The 26,492-nt window shown below is 41.9% G+C and overlaps 1 protein-coding gene and 1 long non-coding RNA gene across 2 annotated transcripts in view; one reads left to right on the forward strand and one right to left on the reverse strand.

Annotated features, from left to right (window-relative positions):
- The window catches only part of LOC105469063 (mitogen-activated protein kinase kinase 6), a 142,580-nt gene that overhangs the window by 20,155 nt on the left and 95,933 nt on the right, over nt 1–26,492 (forward strand). The gene's annotated exons all lie outside the window — the stretch shown is intronic.
- LOC105469064 (uncharacterized) lies at nt 18,843–25,727 on the reverse strand. Its single transcript, XR_979771.3, has 3 exons — nt 25,374–25,727; nt 24,048–24,311; nt 18,843–19,820 (listed from the first exon to the last, which is right to left on the reverse strand). It is a non-coding gene; the product is annotated as an uncharacterized lncRNA (long non-coding RNA).

The following is a 26,492-nucleotide window of genomic DNA, read 5'->3' on the forward strand; positions in this document are numbered from 1 at the left end:
ATTAAGTAACTGGAAAGGCCAAGGTAGTGGTGAGCCAAGTATGGAACACAGATCTTGTAAAACTCATGCCTGTACTGTTGTTAGGATCTCAGTGCATCTTGAAGCTAAGTCATACTTGGACTCTCTGGGGAGCCCTTATGGTCTTCCTATAAAGACAGAAGCTAACTCCTGAGGCTTAAAGATAGAAAACAAACAAGAACACCAGGCATGGTGGAAATCGGGACCCCTGTTTATTCAGTCGGTCATCTGCTGATTGAGTGGGTCTGTTCAATCGTGCATGTAGCCATTCCTCCATTTATTAATTCCTTGGACATGTATTAGCTGCTTCCCTGTGTGGTTCACTGCTAGACATGGAGAGTGTACAGAGAGATGATTCCTATTTTCTAAAAACTCATATTCTAATGGGGGACAGATGTCTCTGTCAGTATTTGTGATGTAATGATAGCTCAAAGGGAAAGTGATTATTTACTGCTTGGATCTTGAAAGGTGAATGGGAGTATCAAGGTTTGGGAGTGGACTGTCAAAGCAGACACAGCTTTGGTCTATGGGGCAGGGTGAAATGACACAAGTTTCCAGAAAATTCTAAAGTTCTGCATGGTTGGGATGTAGGGATCACCTAGCAGACCCGTGAGAGATGAGATAGGAGAAATAGACAGGAGCCAGGGTACAGAAGGCCTTGCAGTTGAGGAGGCATTCATTGCTTGACTTCGATATACTATGAAGTGCTGCTGAGAGAGCGTTTCTTCCAGGAGCTAGATTAGCATCATTTTGTATTTTAGACTCAACTATACGTCTATGTCCCTTAGCAACAGGTTTTTGTTAATATTCTGAGCTCAGAATGGAATGGATAGCCAAATTGGCTTTGAAGAGCTTTCCTTTGGCAAATCTACCGCTAAAAGATACCAACCTTTACAGAGAAGAGAGTTTGCACGGGTTGATTAGTACTGAAGGGAGTTTTCTTTAACTACCATTTGATGACTCAACTCATAATGACATTTTGTTGGCATTTCTCCAACTTGCACTTGCCTCTGTTCAACAGGGCATGCCTTGAGGTCTGATTATACGGTTTTCATTCATACAGCATGTCTCCCCTTTGCTTTTTGTTTTTTAGCTAAGTAACTTCATATTCCTGCCTGCCAAGAACCAGGGAGCTTGCTGGCCCTCCCCACTGGCCTCTTCCATGAGGTCATGCGAGTGCTACTCACTCACATTTGAGTGCCTGCCACTCTGGAGGTTTTACAGAACAGAAAACTCAGCCTCTGTGTTCTAGAGCTGGAGTTTCTGGGCCTTTGGAAGTCAGTCTTAATCTCTGAAACAGGAGAGTGCTCCAGGGTTCCAGAGTCTTACAGAAGTGCAGGAAAATGCACCGAGCCTATGATAAAATGCAAAGCCACACCTAACATGGGCTCTTCCACATTTCATAAGCAGTTCACATTATTTTTTATTTTTCCACTTGCTTTTTTTTATCTCGAAATTTCCAAAGTCTGTATCCACAGCCTTGCATAGTTCTTAGCAACAAACTTAGCAACAAATCAGAGAAAAAAATTAGTTATCTATATTTTTAACAAGATCTGTGATCTCATCCACATCCTCTAACTGCCTTGGGCCTCAGTTTTTTTCATTTGTAACTGGATGGTCACTACATACTATTATTTTAAAGAATTACCTAATTTGATTAGGAAAATGCATTAAGGCTGAGAAATGTGAATACAGAGATATGGTACAAAAGCAAAAGTGTAAAATTAAGACGGGTGAATGCTAGCGGATGAAATATCTCAAACATTTTACCTTTCCTGCACTCCAGTTGGGCTCAAGGAAATCATCCATGCTTTTGGTTTTGGTAGAAGCTTGAAAAAATGAATTACTTAAACCATATTCTAATAGTAACCTGAATTTATATATAAAACCGACCCATGTTTGTTTTCCAAAATGCATTTTTCCATTTTCACTCTGCTAGGAATAAAAGATAAACAATGGAGATAGAGGAAGAATGACCTTTGAATAAGAATTGTAAATGCGTCCAGGCGCGGTGGCTTAGCCTGTAATCCCAGCACTTTGGGAGTCTGAGGCAGGTGGATCATGAGGTCAGGAGTTCGAGACCAGCCTGGCCAATATGGTGAAACCCCATCTCTACTAAAAATACAAAAATTAGCTGGGTGTGGTGGCACATGCCTGTAGTCCCAGCTACTCAGGAGGCTGAGGCGGGAGAATTGCTTGAACCCGGGAGGTGGAGGTGGCAGTGAGCCGAGATGATGCCATTGCACTCCAGCCTGGGTGATAGAGTGAGACTCTGTCTCAAAAAAAAAAAAAAAAGAAGAAAAGAAAGACTTGTAAATAGTAGAATGTAAGATTAAGAAAGGTTGTGAAGTTTTCAAGGAAAGAACAGCATTGGCTTTGTGAGTTGGTTTAGATCTGATGTTTGTAAAAACAGCCCGCTCTGTCGCCCAGGCTGAAGTGCAGTGGCGCGAGCTCGGCTCACTGCAATCTCCACCGGGTTCAAGTGATTCTCCCGCCTCAGCCTCCTGAGTAGCTGGAATTACAGGCACCCACCACCACGCCCGGCTAATTTTTATATTTTTAGTAGAGATAGGGTTTTGCCATGTTGGCCAGGCTGGTCTTGAACTTTTAACTTCAGGTGATCTGCCCTCCATGGCCTCCCAAAGTGCTGGGATTACAGGCAAGAGCCACGGTGCCCAGACAGAAAACCAATAATTTCAAATATATTCCAATCATTTGGAATTGATTTAAAATAAAAAAAAAATGTGCTGCCAGCATTAGATTGTTAGACTACAAACAACACTTTAAAAGAAGTGAACAGCTGTCACACTTCTCTGTCCTCTGTAGAGATTTAACTTTGGAAAGATAACAAGTTTGTAAATTAACAGATCTCATCTAAATTCCATCCTTTTCCTGGAGCTTCTGCCATCCTAATCCCTCCCCCTCCAAGAACACAGCCCATTGATTACTTGATCCAAAGAACTTTTACTTCCTTTCGCTCACTGTTGGATGTGCTAATAGGCAGGGTTAAATGAAGATTGATGAAGAAATACTATAATTATTTTTGTTTTATAATAGTGATTTTACAGTAAATATTTTTTATATAGTTTTACAAAAATACCTTATGGGAGTTTTTGCTTTGGTTATTTACACCTTGGAAAGAATTTTAAGAATTTTCTATCTTGTTTACAATGTTTTATCCTCAGATTCAGGCTCGGTGCCTGACACATAGTAGGTGGTCAACAAGTACCTTTAGAATAAATAAATTATTTTTATCAGTATCCAGGGCAAGCCTTATGCAAATCTGTGAAGTGGACTAAGTTGGTTTTTACTAAATTCATCCTCCCTTTTCTAGTATTTCCTCTCCCTTCTTCTCGTAGGAGAATATCTTGTCACACCTGCAGAATCCTCATGCGTCCTCTTAATATAGTTGACCCTGAACAACGTGAGGATTATGGACACAGAGCCCCCCATGCCGCTGAAACTTTGCATGTAATTTTCTCTCTCTCTCTCTCTCTTTTTTTTTTTTTTTGACACTGTCTCACTCTGTCACCCAGGTTGCTGGAGTACAGTGGTATGATCTCGGCTCACTGCAGCCTCCATCTCCTGGGTTCAAGTGATTCTCCTGCCTCAGCCTCCCAAGTAGCTGGGACTACAGGCTCTTGCCACAGGGCCTGGCTAATTTATTTCTATTTTTAGTAGAGATGAGGTTTCACCATGTCGGCCAGGCTGGTCTCAAACTCCTGACCTCAGGTGATCCTCCTGCCTTGGCATTCCAAAGTGCTGGGATTACAGGTGTGAGCCACCGCACCTGCCTGTATATAACTTTTGGCCCCCCTAAAACTTAAGTATCAATAGCCTACTGTTGGCCAGAAGCCTTACCAATAACATACACAATTGATTAACATATATTTTGTATCTTATATGTATTGTATGCTATGTTATTACAATAACCTAAGCTAGAGAAAAGAAAATGATATTAAGAAAATCATCAGGAAGAGAAAATATATTTACTAAGTGGAAATGGATCATCATACAGGTTTTCATCCTCATTGTCTTCACACTGAGTAGGCTAAGGAGGAGGAGGAACAAGAGGGGTTGGTTTTGCTGTCTTGGGGTGGCAGGGGTGGAGAGGAAGGTAGGAGAGGCAGACACACTTGGTGAAACTTTTATTGAAAAAAATTCCACGTATAAGTGGACTCGTGCGGTTCAAACCCTTGTTGTTCAAGGGCCAACTGTATATGTATATATTTTTATTGTGGTTAAACAGATCACGCAGAATTCACCATTTTAATTATTTTAGAGTGTACAATTCAGTGGTCTTTTGTTTATTCACAAGGTTGTGCGATCATCACCACTATCTAATTCCAAACCACTATCATCATCACAGAAGGAAGCCCTGTACTTATTAAGCTGTCGCTCCTCAGCCCTTCTTCCTGTAGTCCCTGGAAACCACTAATCTGCTTTCTGACTCTTTGGATTCACCTATTCTAGATATTCCTATAAATGGAATTATACAATGTATGGCCTTTTGTGTGTGACTTCTACCACTTGGCAAAAAGTCTTCAAGGTTCATCCATGTTGCGGCATGTATCGGTGGTTCATTCCTTTTATAGCTGAATAATAACTCTGTTGCATTGCTTTACCACATTTTTCTCCTTATATTTCCTATGAAAACCTAGTATCTAGAGAGGCACTGAAAAAGTAGCCAATAAATTACACAGAAGTGTAGCTAATAGAAAGTGAATTGAGAACTCATCCAGGGAAATGTGCATTGCTCATGTAGCTCATGTAGTGAAATCTCAGGGATGAGGAAACTTTTCCGAGGGGGACAGGAGACTCTCTGGTGCCACATGAATGGCTGACTTGTCGTAAAGCTAAGTCTACCAATAGCTATGGGACTGGAAAAAGCATTGCATTGAGTAGATGGACACACAGGTTTTGATTCTGGTTTAGATGTTAACTGGTTGGGTTGCCTGCATTTCCCTGGGCCCAATGTTGTTGTTTCGGTTACCTTGGGTTTGGCTTTCTATCAGGCCTTCTGCTAAGCTCATTTACATGCATTATCTCATTTAATCTTCACAAAAATTATATGGAAGGCATAGAAGACTAAATACAGTAGCTGAAATTTTAGTGAATTGTGAGGGAGAGATTCAAACTCGTGTCTGACTCTTTAGCCTGAGCTCGTAATCACTATATGGTAGGAGTTGGCAAACTATGAATCTCTGCATTTTGTTTTACATCCTCTGAGCTGAAATTGTTGATACTTTTCTTTTTTTTCTTTTTGAGATGTGGTTTTGCTCCGTCACCCAGGCTGTAATGAAGTGGCACCATCTTGGCTTACTTGGCCTCCCAGGCTCAAGTGATCCTACCACCTCAGCCTCCCAAGTAGTGGGACTACAGGTGCACCACCACACCGGGCTAATTTTTAATTTATTTTATTTTTGTAGAAATGGGGTCTTACTGTGTTGCCCAGGCTGATCTTGAACTCCTGGGCTCAAGAGATCGTCCCACCTTAGCCTCTCAAAGTATTGGGATTGCAGGCATGAGCCACCACACCCAGCTGATACATTTTAAAATGCTTTACAAAAGTCAAAAGAATATTTTATGAACCTGAAAATTACATGGAGTTTAAGTTTCAGTGTCTATAAATAAAGTTTTATTGGAACACAGCGCTACTTGCATAGCTCTGGGTTTGTACTGCAATGATGGGGTTGAGTTATTGGCACAGAAAGTCTTTGGTTCAAAAGCTCTGAATATTTACTGTCTGGCCCTTTAAAGAACAAATTTGCCTGTTATCATTCATAAAATGAAGGCAGAGAAAGAATTAAGTCATTCCTCAGGTCCCTTTCAACTTAAATGTTCTGAGAATTGCAGAGAAAATTGCTTCCATCTTCTGTTTTCCTATGAGGTCTCCATCTCTCCCTGCCCTCTCTCATTCTCAACAGTTGAGTTTGCCTCTTTTCTTAAAAAGGTTGAGTCTGTCTAAAATAGATGCCTTCTCTCCAGCCATACATCTATACCCTGACTTCCCATCTCTCTCTCTGTATGTGTCCTTTCATCAATTCTCGATTTCCTCTATTCTGAGAAATAACAATATTATCATTTATTAGATGCCTGAGATTTCCAGCATTCTATGGAGTTGTGAAGAAGGTTCAGAGATGATAAATGTAAGGTCAGGCTTATTATTTCCATTTCTGGAATGAGAGAGTTGAAGGTTGGGGAGGTCAAATTGCTTTTCTAGGATGTGTCAGTAAGTTGTGGTGCCAGAGTTTGAACACATCTTTCTGATCACAGGGACTTTACTTCTCTTGTCTGATGAGATCTTTGCGCTCTGTGCACCTAAAGCCATCTCCTCCACACCACACTCCACCCTGTTCTTCTGTGTATGCCCTCTTGATTTCTTCCCTTCTTTTTCTAAGCATCTTTTCTTTTGGTATTAAGTTTGCCTCCTGAGAACAACATTCCCTTAGGCCAGCTCCTCTTCTAGCTAAAATAGCTACTTTAGCTACTAAGAATAGGAATAGCATTTCTTGAGCCATTACGTTCACACACCAGACACTGTGCTAAATACTGTATAAGCGTTGTCTCATTTAAATTTTATAATAGCTTTACGAGGTTGCTACTATTATTACCATTAAAAAGGGGGGAAACCAAGGCTTGGAAAGGGTAAGAAATTATATAAGGGCATACAGTTGGAAAGAGGCTGAATAGAGACTTGAACCCTGTGTCCGTCCTTCCTTCCTTCCTTCCTTCCTTCCTTCCTTCCTTCCTTCCTTCCTTCCTTCCTTCCTTCCTTCCTTCCTTCCTTCCTTCCTTCCTTTCTTTCTTTCTTTCTTTCTCTTTCTTTCTTTTTCTTTCTTTCTTTCTTTTTCTTTCTTTCTTTCTTTTTCTTTTCCTTTTTTTTTGAGATGGAGTCTTGCTCTGTCACCCAGGCTGGAGTGCAGTGGCATAATCTCGGCTCACTGAAACTTCCACCTCCTTGGTTCAAGTGATTCTACTGCCTCAGCCTCTGGAGTAGCTGGGATTACAGGCACCTACCACCACACCTGGCTAATTTTTGTATTTTAAGTAGAGACAGGGTTTCACCGTGTTGGCCAGGCTGGTCTCAAACTCCTGACCTTAGGTGATCTGCCTGCCTTGGCCTCACAAAGTCCTGGGATTACAAGCGTGAGCCACCACGCCTGGCCTAGACTTGAACCCTCTGTACTTTCTAATGAGTATGTCATGCTTCCCTATCCCTACCCCAGCCTCACCCCTTATAACTCATCTCTTGTGACTTGCAGTGGTCTCCTCTGGCTTCTTCCTTTTCAATACCACCCATTCTGTTCTACATCTCACAGTCTGATATCTACTTTCCCTGTACTACTGACATTGCTTTCACAGCTCACCTGTGACTTCTTTTATCATTTCTTTTCACTTTAGAGAACTTCTTTTAGCCATTTTTTTTTAAAGAGTAGATCTGCTGGTGAAAAATTCTCAGAGTTGTTCTTTATCTGAAAATTTCTTGATTTTTCCTTCATTTCTGAAGGATATTTTCTCTGGATATAGAATTCTGAGTTGACAGGTTTTGTTTTTTTTTTTCCATATGAAAAATGTGCTGAATCCTTCTAGCCTCCATTGCTTCTGATTAGAAATCTATTGTTACTCTACTTTTTTCTCTGATACATAATGCACTGTTTCTTTCTGGATACTTTCAAGATTCTTTTCTTTAGTTTTCTGGTTACTATGATATGTTTTCGTTAAATTTCTTTGAATTTATCCTATTTGGAGTTTGCATAGCATGAATCCATAGGGGCACATGTGTGAGTGTGTATATATGTGTGTGTGCATGTAATATATTCCTTTCTCAAATGTCAGCCATTACATTCATGTGTTATGTGACTATAGGTATAGTAAAAATATGGCATTTACTCTTACGGGGCCACCATTGTATATGTAGTCTGTCATTAACTGAAATGTCATGATGTGGGATGTGACTGTCTTTTTTTAAAAAATTGTTTAGTCCCTCAATTAACCAATGAAGATTGTATTTCTTTGAATATTTTTCAGCCTCAAATTCTTTCTCTTCTTCTTTTGAGATTTCAGTGACACAGAATGTTATATCTATTGTTACAGCTTCTTATGTCCCTGAAGATGTGTTTTTCTTTTTTTCTTTCTTTTTTCAGTTCTATTTTCTCTCTATTTTTCAAATTGAGTAATTTCTCTTGATCTGTCTTCAAGTTTATTGATTCTCTGCTTTGTATCTTCCATTCTGCTCTTGAAACTATCCATTGAGTTTTTAAAGTTTGGTTGTTGCATTTTTCTAGTTCTAAATTTTCCATTTGGTTCTTCTTTATATATGCAGTTTCTTTGCTGAGATGTCCTCTTGTCATTTGTTTCAGGCATATTCAAATGCTTGTTGAAGGATTTTTGTGATGGCTGCCTTAAAATTCTTGTCAGGTAATTCTCACTTCTGTGTCATTTCAATGTTGATCGTTTTTCTTATTCAGTTGGAGATGTTCTTATTTCTTGGTATGACAAGTGACTTTTGATTGAAATCTGGACATTTTGTGATATCTGATTCTTACTTAATTCTTATGATTCTTACCTAAACCTTATGATTTAGAAGATCTCCTCTGACACTACCCTGGTGGGTGAAAGGGAATGCTGCCTCCTTACTGCCAGGTGGATGCAGACATTTAGATTCTCCATGGGGCCTCTGTTGCCACCTGGAGAGAAGGGGCTCCCTATTACTGATAGGTGGACGTGCTTCAGCCTTCCCCTAGGCCTCCACTGACAGTTCCCTGGCTGGGAGGGAAAAAGACACTTGGTTACTACTCCCCACCTGACCTCCACTGACGCTGTAGAGAGGGTGGTTTTGCTACCACTGAACGGTGGTAGAGGTCTTGGTTTTTAACTAGGTCTTATTTGACGCTCCCCCTGTGGGGGGAGGAAGTAAATTTCTTCTGGACATTTTCTTCGATTTGTGCTATCTGTACCTATTGAAAATCCATTTAGTTACCTTTTTTATCAACACAGTGCTATTTTTACTTTCCTGTTAGTTTGATTATTCCTTCTGTTACCTCTTGGCTCCTTCTTCATCTTCTACCTCCCAAATGTGGACCCTTCCCAGAATGGCTTTTCTCTTGAGGTATACTGTTCCTCCAAGAGCACTTCACTGTTTCTGGACCTCTGGGTTTTACCTCTTATCATGGCAACTTCCAGATCTTGGTCCCTAGATCTTGCCTCTCCTTGGATCCTTAATCTTGATGGTCTCCCTTCTTGAAAGACACTTCTGACTTCATCTGCCACCACTTCATACTTGATAACTATAACAGAAAATTCAGTTGTTTTGCTTTCTTCATCCCAATTTTGTTTCCTTCTCAATTTCCCAAACTCTGTCCATAAGAACATTATTTTCATAAGCCTGTGGACATTAAAACATCTGGTTTCTTTCTTTTCATTCACAATATATATCACACAATGAACCACAGGGATGGAAGGTGGAAATCCCAAAAGTAACCAAATTGCAGTTCAGTGGTACAGAAAGACAAATCTAGTTCCCTTTGTCCCTTTGTCTTTCCACATGCATTACCTAAGGTGTGTATTTAGGGCAAAAAGCACAAGTTAAATCTGGTTCTGCCAATTGTAAGCTGTGCAACCTTGAATACTTGACTTAACTTCAGTAATCTCAGTTTCCCCATCTGTAGTGTGGGCATGATGATGATAGCAACTGCATAGGTTTGATTCAAGGATGAAATAAGATTATTTATGTGTAATACCTAAACATATCTGGCATCTAATAGAGAGTCAATAATTATAGCTCTTGGTCTTCTATTAATACAAACCAGTATTTTTCATCCTATTGCTCAGTCCCAAACCCCAAAATTTTCCTGCTTCATTTTCCAAGGTGTTTTATTGTCTCTTCCCACCCAGAGCATCCAGTTTATATTCAGCTTATTTGTCACACCCTAACATGCATTCTTTCCTGTAGTCAACCTCGTATCTTTATTTACCTTGAATTTATTGTACCTCTCTCATACCTTATGTTTATTCTTAGAATGACTGTTCCCCCTCCTTCCCCTTCAAATCCCATCCATGCATTTGTCAGGCCTCAGCACAAGTGCTGGAGTCTTCTGTGGCTGTTCCCTCCTGTCCTGATCTCTTCCTCTGTGAACTTCCTTTGAACTTGGAGTAACCAAGCCATAGACAATGGCAGTGTAAGGCGCCATGGAGGCTGTGTGGTTCTTCCCATTTGGCCAGGTTACAAGCTTCAGGAAGGTGATCCAGCCTGTTTGTGGTAGTGTTAGACCCTGCCCTCTCTATGTCATGTAAACTATTCTCTGAATCCTATACACTTTGTTGTATTATTGACCATTCAGTTGATAAAAATCTGAGCGCTTATTCTATGGTAGTTCTCTGAGGTAGTTACTGAAGAAAGAAAGATGGGTAAGGACCAGTTTTATGTACGTGCATAAAATCTGTGCCCTAGGTGCCGCACTTGTCTTACCCTAATCCTTGCCCTGGCAAGACTTTCACTTGTCTTAGGAGCTCATCACTGGGGTTTAGGGTAAAGGGGTTGACTGACACTCTCAAAACTGAGGAAAGCACAGTGGCCACAGTGGAGATTCCGACAACACAGAGAAAGTAGTGATAAGTTGGTAGCGGGGGAAGGTGGAATTACGAAAGATTCACAAAGGAAGGCCTATTTTAACTGTATTTTGAAGGATAAGAGTTCTCCAGAAAAAGGAATGCATTTTAGTCACAGCGATGAGCCTGGGAAAAGCAAAGGAGGCATAAACATGTCCTGTGTGGGATATCAGTTTGTTGCTACAACTGGGATGTGTCTGGGTGTATTGTCCTTAGGATACTGAAGGACGAGAGGTGATGAAGGGAATGACCAAGACTAGATTTTTAAAGATTATTTTACTAAAAATTCCATGCTCTTCTTCTAACATCCCATTCTGCTTCCATATAAAAGGTCTGAGTAGGGTTGCTCCTAAAATATTTTAGATGATCTAATCCCCTAGGTTTGTCTTTCTGTACCATTGCACTACAATTTGGTTACTTTTGGGATTTCCCCCTTTCATCCTTGTGGTTCACTGTGTGATATATATTGTGAATAGAAAGGGTGAATGGAGTCAGGAGGTTTAGTGGCACCTCACTTGGGGGTTTTAGGATACAGCGGGGTACTCTGCTGGTCCTGGTTGATTTCTTGGCCTTGAGGATGATTTCCGGGTCATTGAGTTTTTTGTTAAAAGAAATGGATTCTTGCCGATTTTGGCAAGAAAAAGAATCCGTCAAAAGAATTTGGGGTAGCTCACTTCACAGGGCCAGAGAACTAGAATCAGAGGCAACATAGCTGGAGTGAAGCCCCGAAACATATCGAAGGAAGGGGTCTGGTGCAATATACTACAGCTACTACCAGTTCAACAAAACTGCTGACAATGAAGCCTCCCCAACTGGGTGGAGCTGCTGCTATCATTGTCGAGTCCTGAAATGGATCCTTTGCAGTCCCTCCATATCTGCATCACTGGGGACTGATTCTGAGGTTGCAGTGGTTGCCTAGGGCCCACACTTTAGCTGCAGTGAATGCTGGGAGATGAGTATCCAGTACTTTTAGCTTCTATAAGGGATGACAGACTCTGCCTCAAGAGGTGGAAGAGTCATCAAACAAAGAAGGGAATGAAGATGGCAAATGAATGACAAACATCCACTGAACTCTCCAAGTTGGCTATTGCACATGCCACTAACTTTCATTCCCTGGAGACTTATGGGAAATCCAAAGCACATTTTCTTTTATTTTTATTTTTTGAGACAGAGACTCACTCTTGTCGCCCAGGCTAGAGTGCAGTGGCACGATTTTGGCTCACTGCCACCTCCGCCACCTGGGTTCAAGTGATTCTCCTGCCTCAGCCTCCCAAGTAGCTGGGATTACAAGTGTGCACCACCATGCCCGACTAATTTTTGTATTTTCAGTAGAGATGGGGTTTCACCATGATGACCAGGCTGGTCTCAAACTCCTGACCTCAGGTGATCTGCCCACCTCGGCCTCCCAAAGTGCTGAGATTACAGGCATGAGCCACCACACCAGCCCCAAAGTACATTTTCATCAGAAAGAAATTTTACCAACTCCGAGGTAGAGGAAGGAAACTTGACTCAGGGAAGTTAAGCAGTGGAGAGAAAACTCTTGGGTCTTAGATTACTTCCTGACCTCAAAAGCAAAAGGGCTGGCTCAGCCTTAGCTAAGTCTGTCTGTCAGTAAGCTAATTCTGGTTCATTTAACAAAAGTGAAATTGTAAATGTGGACAGCACTGCCTTGATTTGTGAACAATTTTCAGAAATCAAAGGTCAAGTCATGGATAAATGTTGTTTGGTTCATATTAAAAACTTAACGAAGAAGAATACATATTTTTTGTTGTTGTTTTGTAGATGGGAAAACTGCATATTTAAAGGAAGTAACTTGTTTTGGGGTTACACGACTACCAGGTGGTGAATCCAAGGCTAGGACACAATCTCTCCATTTTTTTTTTTTTTTTTAAATATTCTTCTGACTGAACCATGAGTATTTCCCTATGAGAATTCTCTTTGGGTACAAATGAATTGTTCCTAAAGCCTGCGTCATTAAAAATACTAAAAGAGCTCCTGATTTATGTGTAATAATTGGGTTGACGGGACATACACACTAACTTTATTTCTCATTAATAGTTATTTAGATGAGAGATAGGGTGCATTTCTCTAATCTGGCTTGAAAAAGTAAAGCTTGGGGGGAGTGGGGAGGTGTGGCATTGGGAGTTATACCTGATGTAAATGACGAGTTGATGGGTGTTAACGAGTTGATGGGTGCAGCACAGCAACATGGCACATGTATACATATGTAACAAACCTGCACGTTGTGCACATGTACCCTAGAACTTAAAGTATAATAAAAAATAAAAATAAAAAAGAAAGAAAAAGTAAAGCTTGTGCAGGTCTCTTTTTCTTATTTTGAAATACTTATACTATCAGCTTCAGTTTCAAATGTATCAATCTTAGGTTTAGTTCAAATTTACTTCAATTTATTAAGATATCTATTGAACACTACATAAGAAATCAATTGGGTACATATACACCTAAGGAGTTAAGGGCTTTAAGCAAAAGAAGAAGTGCTTATTTTTCACCCTGCAATAAAGGTATTTTGGGTATGCAACATGTTGTTTTACCAGCTGCTACCTTAGCGTTATATTTACTTTTATTACTGTAGTCTCTTCTGGTGATTAATGGATACCGGGATGGGGGAGAGTAGATCTATCATTTGGCCTAACAATATCAAGAATCAAGCCAATAATGGACGATTTTCCATTAAGCAACAGAACTCTAGCATTCTGCTAGGGAAAGGAAACACAATACAAGGATACAGGCTGGATTTACATTAGTCAACAAGTTTTTTGAGTGACACACAGAAAGCCTAAGCTATACTAAATGTTAGGAGATTGAATTGCTGGATTAAGAATCATGTTACTCAGGCTAAATCAGAAGTAGGAGGACTGGCTGAGCTAAGTCATTTTCTGTACCTCAGTTTCCCCACCAACGTTGATAGATATTTACTGGATTCCAGAGCTCTCGTGTGTATCAGTTCATTGCTCCTTCACTACTAACCTATTAGGTATGTGTTGTTTCTTTCTTTCACAGGTGAGGAAACCAAAGATCAGGGAGGTTGAGTAATTTTCTCTGAAGTCACAGAAGTAGTTAATTGCTGAGTTGGGATGCCAACTTCGATCAGGGGCACTCGAGAGCCACTCAGTCCCATTGCTTCTGCTTACCCTGCCTTTTGGGTATCATTTGAGTACCCCCCACAGACACCAAAGTACATGCATGAACGCCTCCTCCACCCTTTTACAATTGTTGTGCTTTGAGCTTATTGCAGAATGGGTACTTGAAAACACAATTGCTGGACTTAAGAATAAGTTTTTTTTTTTTTTCTTTTCTTTAAAGGTATTGAATTATGCAATTATTTGAAGTGGTCATTCATTGGATATTTGTAACAGGTTTAATGTTGTGGGTGATTTACATAACTTTGTATTTTATTATAACCTTTGTTTCTTTTTTTTTTTCTTTTCTTTTCTTTTTTTTTTCTTGAGACAGAGTTTCACTCTTGTTGCCCAGGCTGGAGTACAGTGGCATGATCTCAGCTCACTGCAACTTCCACCTCCCAGGTTCAAGCAATTCTCCTGCCTCAGCCTCCCTAGTAGCTGGGATTACAGGCATGTGCCGCCATGCCTGGCTAATTTTTTTGTATTTTTAGTAGAGACAGGGTTTCACTGTGTTGGCCAGGCTGGTTTTGAACTCTGACCTCAGGTGGTCCACCCGCCTCGGCCTCCCAAAGTGTTGGGATTACAGGCGTGAGCCACCGCGCCTGGCCTAACCTTTGTTTCTTACATACGAAATAGTTTCTTGTAGAAGTAGGTTTAAGGAATTGGATTTTTTTATTTCATTTTTATATTTTTGAGATGCAGTCTTGCTCTGTCACCCAGATTGGAGTGCAGTGGCATGATCTCAGTTTACTGCAACCTCTGTCTCCCAGGTTCAAGTGATTCTTCAGCCTCAGCCTCCCGAGTAGCTGGAATTACAGGCACCTGCCACCATGCCTCGCTAATTTTTGTGTTTTTAGCAGAGACAGGATTTCACCATGTTGACCAGGCTGGCCTTGAACTCCTGACCTCAAGTGATCTGCCCATCTTGGCCTCCCAGAGTGCTGGGATTACAGGCGTGAGCCACCGTGCCCGGCTAGGAATTGGAATTTGATGATTGCATGGAAGGCAGTTGAGTAAAAGGCACTGGAGGAGGAAGGAGATGAAGAAAGAAAGAAATAGAGCAATGGCTTAGTTTGGGCTATTGGGGTATTCAGAAGGGTAAGCATTAGTGGACCAGGGAAGAGACAGTTAATGAAGGTGTACTAGGAGTGAGCAGGAGCTGAGGGACGCTTATTCCTAGCGGGGAGCCCGTGCTAGGGAGACTTGCTAAAGGAGAGACTGGGCTGAGTACAGGCGAGTGCAGAACTGCCAGACTGTTGAGGTCAGTTGGCAAACAGGGCTGTTTCAACCTGAAATTGAGAGGCTGCATCTGGAACACAGCAGAAAGAGGACTGAGCCACTCTTGGGGTAGAGATGAAGGGACGTAAGCCCGTTAGCCTGGGACTGAAACGGGGACGCATCTTTAAATGCTTCTTCTGTTAATAAATCCTGACAAACTCACCTAAATATTGTTACAGCGTTTCCCTAATTTGTCTTGTTGTTTCAAATTTATATCCCCAGGATTCCTTACCCCACTAGCAATGGCTCAATTATCTAGCCCTGTAGGGAAATATTGTAATATGGTTTTTTTTTTTTTTTTCAAATTCAAGTTTAGCTTTCTGAGTGCAGAGGCCTAATTTGACTCTGTTTTTCACTGGACTCTTTCTAAAAAATCACTGTCTTTTTTTTCTTGTCACGTAAATGTAGTCTAACTTTTTATTTAGGAAACACAATCATTTTGCTGGTCTGCAGTGCATGGAGAGCTCATTAAAGGTTGCTAAGGTGCAGACCTTTCTGTTCCCAGTCCGAGGCTGGAGGTCTGTGGTTCCCCCATTGCTGTCTTGCTGCTTGCTGCCGAGTCTGCCCATCACTGCCCTGGCCTCACTCCCAGTTGCAGCCGTCTCTGGCCAAGGCTCTTTTCATTCTCCATTGTATTTTCTTTCTGCTTTTTTTCTCAGCCACATCTCCACTCTTGACCCCCTGTGGCTCACTCTTTTAGCCATCCCCAGGTAATGGGAAGGCTCCTTCTCCCCGGTCAGTGAACTGATTGTTTGCAGGGCCGGATGTCCTCCTGCTGCTTTAACTCATCCTGGCGTTTGCAGCATTGCTCAGAGGATTTGTCTTACGTTGCTGGAGGTGGAGTTGCCTTTCCTTTTTCGCCTCTCTTTTCTTCTGTCCTTGGGATTCATGGCATTTCCACACGCTGAAGTTGTTAGAAATAAAGACTTCCTTGACAACGGAGGTGTTAGTAGGTGTAGGGCTGGCTGGGTGTAGCTGTTGCAGGTGATCAGCCATGTGTGGTGTGCCAAGGTTAAGGGCAAAGGCCGGCACTCCCGGATTATGGTCTTTGAAAGGGATACTGCCTATCTTTTGATGACAGTGGTGAAAAGTTGTAAAGAAGCCTGTTTTTCTCTTTCTTTTAGCATTTAGGAAGGGCATGGATTTTGGAGCCAGGCTACCTGGGTTCAAATCCCTGTTCTTCCACTTACTAGCTGTGTAGTCTTAGGCAAATTACTTAACATCTTTGTTTTTTAATCTGTAAAATGGGGATGATACTGGTATCCAGGGCATAGAGTTAATACAAGTATTATATGTTATGTAATATATGTCATATAAATGTTACATATAATATATAGTACATAAACTATACATAGATAGTCAATATATGTAGAGGCTTTAAAAAAGAAGTGGTATACAGCAAGCGGGTGCTGTGGAGGAGTTTACTGTTATTTTTCTTTGTTTTGCATAAGTTTTTTTGGATGGGGAGGTATATTTGAGTTAAAAGCAAGGACGATTATTATGCCTCAGAGTCCTCTGAGGTCTTAGTTGTCATTTCTATCTTTATGTATGTATGTATTTATTTATTTAGAGATGGAGTCTCACTCTGTCACCCAGGCTGGAGTGCAGTGGCACAATCTTGGCTCACTGCAACCTCCACCTCCCAGATTCGAGTGATTCTCCTGTGTCAGCTTTCCAAGTAGCTGGGACTACAGGTGTGCACTACCACACCTGGCTAATTTTTTTTTTTTTTTTTTTTAAATAATTGTAGTAGAGACAGTGTTTCACCATGTTGGCCAGGCTGGTCTCGAACTCCTGACCTCAGGTGATCCACCTGCCTCAGCCTGCCAAAGTGCTGGGATTGCAGGCCTGAGCCACCACACCTGGTCTTTCTATTCTTAAAGATACAGCATTTTACAAGCAGTAGGCACTGCGTGAGTGCGTGTAGTTTGACTTAAAAATGAATCACAGTAAAGTACTTGACTCTGAGTCTGAGGCAGTAGCATCCGAAAAGGTTGGTCTTCAAGTTGCCTGGCCAGGAGGTAACCAGATGGTGCACCTGCACCCTCCCCCTGGACCAGCAAAAATGGCTCCTGTTTCCACAAGTGCTTTTTAGTTTGATGCAGAGACTCTTGGTTTTGGGATGAAGCCTTAGAGGTCATATGCCCTGTCCCAGCCTTCACCCATGGTTTGCCTCTCTGAAACATTCTGGAAGTAGGAGGTGGGAGGTCAAACTTATGATTCACATTTGGGGCAACAGAATGTCTTTTCCTTGAGACATTTTTCAGACTTGTACTTCATGATAAAGTTGAGCTAGGAAGTGGGGCCAGTTTTCTTTTCTTTTTTTTTTTTTTAGTTTATTCATCAAACACATCTCATGAGTATACTTTTTGCCTGTTACTAAAAATAGAAATAAGATCCTGCCCTCCGAGTAGTTACAGTTTAGACAGTAGAGTTTTGCAAACAGAAATACGTAATAAAATCTAAGAAGAGCACTATGGTAGAGAGTATTGATGACACATGCAGACACACAAAACAGAGGGTACTGTTTCACCTTTGAATGAAATGGGATGGGTAGAGGTGAATCCTGAAAATGTTTATGGAAGAGATTTTATGTGAGCTGAATCCAGAGCATTGAGTAGGTTTGCATGAGTCAGACAGGGAAAGGAAACATATTCTAGACAGAGAAAACAGCGTGAATAAGGGCACAGAACCTCAGCGCATCCTGGAGGTCTGAGATCTGCAAGAATTTGTCATGGCTGAAGCGAAGGCAAACAATTAGAGTTAACAATAGCGAATGGTCAGGGGCTATCAGTGGTGTGCTCAGGCTGGCTTGTCTGGCTTATGGAAGCTGGTTATTAAATAGCCAGTCATTTTGCAAGCCGGTTGCAAGCCGGTGGTAACTGGAGATCAACAGTGGTGGAAATATTTGCACCGTGGAAATCAGCAAATGCTACATATTAGGGCCTTCTCTCCCCATCCCACAAACCAAAGAGCTGCTTTAGCGGCAGATCACTGATGGTGACCCCTTCTATGCGACTCCAGAAGTTATGATAGGACTCTTCAGTGCAGGCGATGAGAAGTGAATGTGGAAACGTTGGCAGGGAAGAAACCTGGGCAGGTTTGTAATCTAGAAAGACAGCTCTGTGTTTCTGGTCTTGCCCTTCAGGAAAGAGGCCCAAGAGGGAGATTTGCATGCAGGAAGTTTACTGGGGACTGTTCTTGGGAGCAGCATTTGAGGGGACGCTAACAAAGCAGGTTTGGGCACGAGGAGGAGTCGAATGAGGAACCAGCTGTAACAGATTCCCCTGGTCCCACGGGGAAGCTTCGGAGGTAGAATGGCTCTACCCAGAAAGGCAGGGAGGTCAGGCCTTTATACCCCTGTGCTGAGCATGACTGGATACAGGCTGCCCCTGCAGAGGGGCACATAACCATAGTGAAGTGGTTCTCTTTCCCCGAGGGCAGTTCCTGGAGAAGACTCAGCAACTAGAGAAGAGAGTGCCTCAGGCTGAAGGTGATTCTGGTGGTGCACTCCAGTGTCCACTGCACGCTGCTGGCAGTTTGGAGAATGTATGAGATCCCTGGAGGTGGGTGGCAAGGAGGCGGTTGGGAGTGTATTGTAATAGTCCATGTTGAAGATGATGAAGGCCTGAGCTGAAGCAGCAGCGGTGGGGATGGAGGCAGTAGGAATGCGGCAACAAGGGTGTAGGTAGAGTCTATGGACAAGTTCCCCTAACGCAGTGCTTCTCAACTGAGGGTGGGAGGTTGCCCCTAGGGTACATTTATAACAACTAGAAGCAGTTTAGATTTCCATAACTGGGGTAGGGGGAAGAGTTACTGGCATCTAGTAGGTACAGGCCGGGGATGCTGCTGAGTATTTTAAACTGGACAGGACCGTCCCCACAATAAGAATGGGCGAGCCCAAAATGTCAGTAGTACTGAATTTGACACATTCTGCCCTAATAATATTAGGAGTAAGGGAAAGGAAGTCTTTAAGATGCCTGCCTTCTCTGTTCCTGCCTTGGATGTCTGAGTATTGAATCCACAATTCATTACCAGATAGCTAAAGGGAATATAATAATTTACAGATGGATAGAGAAGAGAAGAGCTTTCATTTTGTAAGCAAATGCATATCACATTGTTTTTAAAGCCCTACCTGCCTCATAGGAAAATTTCAAGAAATCTAGATAGCAGTAGATTCATATGTCTTTCCTACTGTCTTCCTTCCAGAAGATTAAAGTGGAGTTTCATTTCTATTTAAAAACGCAGAGATAGATGTAGGTGAAAGCAAGCAAATAATAAGACACATGAGCGGCTCTTTCAATAGCCTCTGTTTTTTGCTACTGTAGTAAAAATTTTGCAAAGAAATAGTAGAACTACAGGGATAATTTTAAAATGGATTGTTTAGGTTTTAGCAAAGTAGTAAAGCAGATGATGACAATTCAATTTAATTAGGCAAAAACAGAAGTTGATTAGGGTGGTAAGAATTTAGGTCGTACCAAAGCATAATATAAAATGTCTTTGTTTGCGTCTTAACATTGGCATATCCAATTATAGTCAGTTGATGATGACTTTGGTGCTGTCTTTCATTTGGCCGAAAGCTGGTTATTGCGTAGAGTGACAGCCTCAACCAGGTGCTCTGCGATGTCCCTGTCACAGCCAAGAAGCCAACACCAATTAAGCGTTGGGACGAAGTGACTCATGGAGACACTTTGCCTTTTGCTGGGAATTACCTCATGATGCAGAGCAGGAGTTTGGCAGGAACAGGGGTGCAGATTTCTGGGATAGGCACTAGTGGGAGGAGAATAAAAGGGAGATGCATTAATTCCTGGTATGACAAAGTACATGATAGAACTAGAGCAGTGGTCTGAAAACTTTTTCTGTGAAAGGCCACACAGTAAATATTTAAAAATTTGCAGGCCATATAGTCTCTGTGGTAACTCTACTGCTGTGAGGGCAGGAAGATGACAGGCAAATGAATCCTAGTGCTGTATTCCAATAAAACTTTATTTACCAAAAGAGGTGGTGGGCCAGATTTGGCCCTTGGGCGGTAGCTTGCTGTTAGGTGTACTTGAAAAAATGACTTTGCTGCACTGTTTAAGGCAGGTGTGGACATGGAGATGTAGATTCAACTGTAAGATTGATGATTAAGGGGGTCAGACACATTCATTTTCTTTCCTTTATTTTGGCTTCTTTCTCCTGGTCACCTCTCTCCTTTTAAGTAATTTAGAATGCATATGTATGCATATATATGTGAATTGCTTTTTGATTGATAATTACTTTTCTGTTCTTTTTTGGAAGTCTTGAATAGTAGGAGAAACCTTTTCTAGTCCTCTCTTTCAGCCTTTTGTAAATGCAATTTAGCAGTTTTTCTCTTGGGTGTAGTTCTTAGTTACATTTTCTTCTACTTACCACTGACCTTGGGTGTAAATTAGAATCACCTGGGAAACTTTTAGACGTCTCAGTGCCCAGGCTGAGTTTGGTACAATTAATCAGAACTCCAGGGATAGCCCAGGCATCATTATATTTTAAAGCTTCCCGGGAGATTTTAGTGTGCAGCCAAGGCTGAGAATCACTTCCTTGGATTTAAAGAAGAAAGAAGAGGCCTGAACATTTGCTTTAGCTGCTGGAATAAAGAAGGAAATTGACCTGTGTAGGTAACCACTTATGGCCCTCCAGTTATAGCCACAAACATAGGAGTTTTCAGATTTTCAAGGCTACTTTCAGAAAAACGTACTTCCTAGTGACACAGTCAAAAACTCTTTGTTGTGGTTTGGTAGGAGCAATAAAAGAAATATCAGGAAGCTATTGGGATTCGATTGATGTCTATATTTCTAGCCAGAAGCGCTTCTTCCATCAGTGAGTGTGGTGACAGCCTTTGAGCTTTGTGAAAGCTTCCGGGTTCCAGTGATTAAGCCATTCCTCCTAGAAGCCAGTCTTACCAGAGAAAATGATCAGGGCAGATGTTCTCACTGTGTCCAGAGGGCATAGCCTTCTAACATCATCATGGGTGCATACATAATTGATGATATTTCTTTCTTTCTTTTTTTGAGACCGAGTCTTGCTCTGTTGCCCAGGCTGGAGTGCAGTGGTACGATCTGGGCTTACTGCAACCTCCACCTCCCGGGTTCAAGTGATTCTCCTGCCTCAGCCTCCTGAGTAGCTGGGACTACAGGCGTGTGCCACCATACCTGGCTAATTTTTGTATTTTATTTTTATTTTTTTAAGTAGAGACGGGGTTTCACTATGTTGGCCAGGCTGGTCTTGAACTCCTGACCTTGTGATCCACCTGCCTCTGCCTCCCAAACTGCTGGGATTACAGGTGTGGGCCACTATGACCGGCCTAATTGATGGTATTTCTTAGAGATAACCTATTTGACTAAGCTAAATGTAATTTTTGTTATTAAAGCAACATAGGACAATTCAAAAGGTAAATTCAAGAACTGCTAGATAAAAATATGTGGAAATTCATTTGAAGATGTAGATATGGGTATAATAATATTTTGCAAGTAGGAAGATTTTAAAAGGATCTTATGGCATTTTGCTTACAAACATTGTTCTTTTCATTTTACAAATAGAAGGTCTGATCTTATGACACTGAATTACTCAAGCATTTAACAGGCTAAACTTCAAAGACTTAGTGCTTTCTTTCCTAAGCAAGAGTTAGAGAGTCATTATTATTATTATTATTATTATTATTATTATGGTTTTTTGGTGGAGGGGAGGTAAAGGTACAGTGTTCTGAAGAATTTTCCAGCTAGGAGCAAACTATTTTTAATGCCTATTATAACTTCTCAAGCTCCGTTATACTGGAGATACGAGAGTTGCTTCATTTAGTGAGGGATAATGGAAAGAGATTAGGATTCTGTCCACTGCATGTAAACAAATACCCAACAAATGTGGTGGCAACAATAGGGATTTATTACACCCTTTGTGAAGATAACTGGGTTTATACTGTTCCAGGGCTGGTTAATTCAGTAGTTTAGCCATGCCCTGGTGAGGGATGGTATCCCTACAATTCCTGATTACCTGACTTTTTCTTTCTGGTCACAGGAGGGCTACTGTAGCTCTAAATATCATGATGTAATATGACAACATCAAAAGGCAGGAAAAGAGGATGGTATTTCTCCCCTGGGTCTCATTATTTTTAATCAGGAAGGACAATCTTTTCAGAAGCTCCCAGCCGACTTTCTCTTAGGTTTCAAACCTGGAGCCCGAAGCTATGTCACTTTTTCATTCTCAAACCTGTCCTGTCAAAGGGGGGCATTATGGTTGGTATAAACTAGAGGTTAGCAAACTTTTTCTACAAAGGATGAGATGGTGAGTATTTGAGGTGTTGTGGGCCACATGTGGTCTCGGCATATTCTTGTTTGTTCTTTTTTTTCCCCCTAAATCCTGTAAAAAATGCAAAAATTATTTTTTGGAACTTAAGTTCTAAAAAGCGATTTGTTTAGTTATAGCATAACAACCCTACAGATGTGCTTGGGACTGAGTGGGTTCCTGGATTTTCAGTTTGTTTGTTTGTTTGTTTGTTTGTTTGTTTTGAGATGGAGTTTTGCTCTTATTGCCCAGGCTGGAGTGCAGTGGCGCGATCTCGGCTCACTGCAACCTCCGCCTCCCGGGTTCAAGTGATTCTCCTGCCTCAGCCTCCCGAGTAGCTGGGATTACAGGCGCATGCCTAGACGCCTGGCTAATTTTTGTATTTTTAATAGAGACGTGGTTTCACCATGTTGGCCAGACTGGTCTCGAACTCTTGAGCTCAGTAAATCCACCCTCCATTGGCCTCCCAAAGTGCTGGGATTACAGGTGTGGGCCACTGCGCCCGGCCTGGACTTTCAGTTTTAAACCCAGAAACATCTAGAGCAAACTAGGTGGAGTTGATCATCCTATTTAGTGGACCTTCTAGGAACCTGGCTGTGACTGGAGGGGTGAGTGCCTATGCTTTGGGCCTCTTTGGCGGAAAATAATACCTGTGTCTTGAGATGTGTCTTCTGTTCCATTACAGAGAAGAAACTTGGTTAGGGATGGCCTGGGGTTTGTGTTGAGTCTTATTTCAAAGTAAGGCAATTTTATGTCTTCAGAACTTCAGGAAATCATAGATTCTAGAGATTAGCTTGGATTAAACTTCTCCATTGTCATTATCAGATATTGAAACTCATTAGAGTTTGGTCTACTCAGAGCTACCCAACTGTGATGTTCATAAGGTGGATGGTCATTGGAGGGTAAGGTGTTGTTGCAAACAGAGATTTGCTTGACTGGGCCAATTGTTTTCTCAGTGGGATCTAGGCATCTTGGGTGATGTCTGCTCTAAGTGATTTTTCCCCACTGGTCTGTTACCCCTAAACCCTGTTATTTCTACCCAGATATGTCTCCCCATCTAGCCTTCCTCCTTCATTCTAGTTCATTGCTTTCTTGTGGGTACTGACCATTTCATGAGTATTCTTACCCCACCTGCCCTTAGATAGAGACATTTTTCATCACTCTACAAATCCCTCCCCTGCACTGCTGCTGAGTATCTTCCTACAACACATCTGTCCCCACTCTTCTGCTTTAAAGTTGTCCCTGCTGCTTCCTTTGGACACTTCCATTTGACTGATAAATGCCAGCTTCTTAGCTTGGACGCTCTACCTACTCAACTGCTTCACGGCCACTCATATGGAATCCTCTCACAATCCATGTTTTTGCATATGCTGTTCCCTTCCAGAACATCTCCTTTTCCTTGTGGAACCATCCTTTCTGACCTAAATCAAATGTCTTCTCTGTGAGACTTCCTCAGCAAGAGTTTCTACCGCAGAGAGACCTCAGCATCTCTCTACAACGGTGGCTTCTTCTGTTGAAGGATGCAGCTTAGGATTTACCAGATCAAGGCATGGACCCCTGCTAGTCCTTCTAATTACCTTTGTGCATTCATGGGAAGCATTTGAGGAAGGACTCCCACTGCCAGCACCATTACACGATTTTCCCTGTCTTATCTGATGCCTGTGGACATGTTTATCCCCTAGGTTGAGTGGTTTTTACCTGGAAATCTTCAGTATTTGGCCAAATCTTCAGTGTCTGAATGAACAAAGGAGCTCAAGTTGGAATTTTCGTAGGGGATCCTCTTCTTATTAAAGTCTGTCCTTCCCTGGGGGCTTGCTACCCCAAGTATGGTCCCTGGACTTACAGACCATCAGCCTGGCAGCATCAGGGAACTTGTTAGAAATGCAGGATTTCAGCTGGGTGTGGTGGCTCACACCTGTACTCCCAGCTCTCTGGGAGGCCGAGGGAGGAGGACCACTTGAGCTAAAAACAAACAAACAAACAAAAATTAGCTGGGCATGATGGCCCATGCCTATAGGCTCAGCTATTGAGGAGGCTGAGGCCGGAGGATTGCTTGAGCCCAGAAGATAGAGGCTATGGTGAGCTATGATCACACTACTCCAGCCTGAGTAACAGAGCAAGACCCTGTCTCAAGAAAAAAAAAAAAAAAAAGCAGGATCTCTAATCCCACCTCAGAGCTGCTGCATCAGGATGTATTTTCTAGTAATGTCTGCAGAAGATTCATGTGCACATTAAAGTTTGGGAAGCACTGCATTAGGCTGGTCTCAAATTATGGCCCATTACTACCTATAACAGAATACCCTAGAATTCAGGGAGTCCTAACAAAATTGCAACTGCCTCTCTTCCTTCCTTCCTTCTGTCCCTCCTTCTTTCTTTCATTTTTTTCTTGGAGTCAGAGTCTTACTCTGTCACCCAGACTGGAGTGCATTGGTGCCATCTCGGCTCACTGCAACCTCTGCCTTCTGGGTTCCAGTGATTCTCGTGCCTGAGCCTCCCAAGTAGCTGGGATTACAGGTGCCCACCACCACGCCCAGCTAATTTTTGTATTTTTAGTAGAGATGGGGTTTCACCATCTTGGCCAGGCTGGTCTCAAACTCCTGTCCTCAAGTGATCTGCCTGCCTCGGCCTCCCAAAGTGCTGGGATTGCAGATGTGAGCCACTGCACCCTGCTGCTCCTTCTTTCTTAAAATGCACATTCGCAGGACCTGCTGTCTGCCTGGGATTCTGCTGAATCAGAATCCCAGTGGGGAGGGCCACTGTATTTTAAACAAATACCTCAGGAGATTCTTATCACCCTGAAGTATAAGGACCACATTCCAGGGCAAATTTTAACTCTTTAGTTGTCTCTGATTTTCCTCAAAACCGTGGACTGAAGATGCTCACCTTCAAAATTAGTGTTAAGTCTGTTGTGGTCTATACCCATCCACCTTTCCAGTTTCCCTGTTGCTGTTAATAGCACTGTCGTTCTCCTGCTGTCCCTAGATTTCCACCTGGCTTTCATTCCCATTATTGAAATACTCTTACCTTGTGCAGTGTCTCCAAGTTTCAGGAAAGAAAAGAAGAAGTTTTTGTTAGCATCTGTGGCCTTTTCTAGCAATTGTCCTATTTCTTTGCAGGTGTTACTTTCCTGTCAAGTTCATGGTGTGTCGCCCCTGTCCCCGTTCTCTGTTGTAGTCTGGCTTCTCTTCCCACTTCTCCACCAAAACTCTTCTCTCAGAAGTCACCAGGGACTTCCTTATTTTCAAATTCACTGACCTTTTGGAGTACATTAAAGTAAACCTCTTAGAGGTTGGCAACCTTATAAAAAAAATTTGTATTTGGTTCTAACCTCCTTTGCTGGTGTGCAAAGTTGAACATGAATAGCAACCTCTAAGCCAGAGAGAAATTGGATCTTACTGTGTCTTAACTTGCCAGTCCCCAGGGTAGGAAAGTAGTTGGTCACTGAAAGTTTTTATACTTTTACAAATACTGAATTTTACAAATTCAGGTTTACTGTGATTTTTTTTCAACCATTAAGCTAGTTATTTTAATTTCTAATTCCTTTGATTACTGAATTCCTTCAGGCAAATAATTGCCTGTACTTTTCTTGTGATGGTTAATGTTATGTAGTTGATTCTAACTAGAGTTTTCCCTTGTTTTCTGGAATGCACCCATATTCAGAGTAACTAAGTCAGTCATTATCTTCCCTTTGAGAATATGTGAACTAAATCTTTATAATTCAAGGAAAAGAGAAGAACTTAGATTAAAAGGAAATAGAATAAGAAATACATACACTGGGATCACGCCTGTAATCCCAGAACTTTGGGAGGTCGAGGTGGGTGGATCACCTGAGGTCAGGAGTTCAAGACCAGCCTGGCCAACATGGTAAAACCCTGTCTCTACTAAAAATACAAAAATTAGCCAGATGTGGTGGCACGTGCCTATAGTCTCAGCTACTCGGGAGGTTGAGGCAGGAGAATCGCTTGAACCCGAAAGGCGGAGGTTACGGAGATTGCACCACTGCACTCCAGCCCCGGCAACAGCAAGACTCCGTCTCAAAAAAAAAAAAAAAAAAAAAAAAAAAGGAAAAAAAGAAATACACAGATTGCAAGGTGTCTTTCCTAAAAAAAAATTTTCTTTCCTTCCTCCCTGCTTCCTTCCCTC

The sequence above is a fragment of the Macaca nemestrina genome, chromosome 17, assembly GCF_043159975.1.
Source record: "Macaca nemestrina isolate mMacNem1 chromosome 17, mMacNem.hap1, whole genome shotgun sequence".
Classification (NCBI taxonomy): domain Eukaryota; kingdom Metazoa; phylum Chordata; class Mammalia; order Primates; family Cercopithecidae; genus Macaca; species Macaca nemestrina.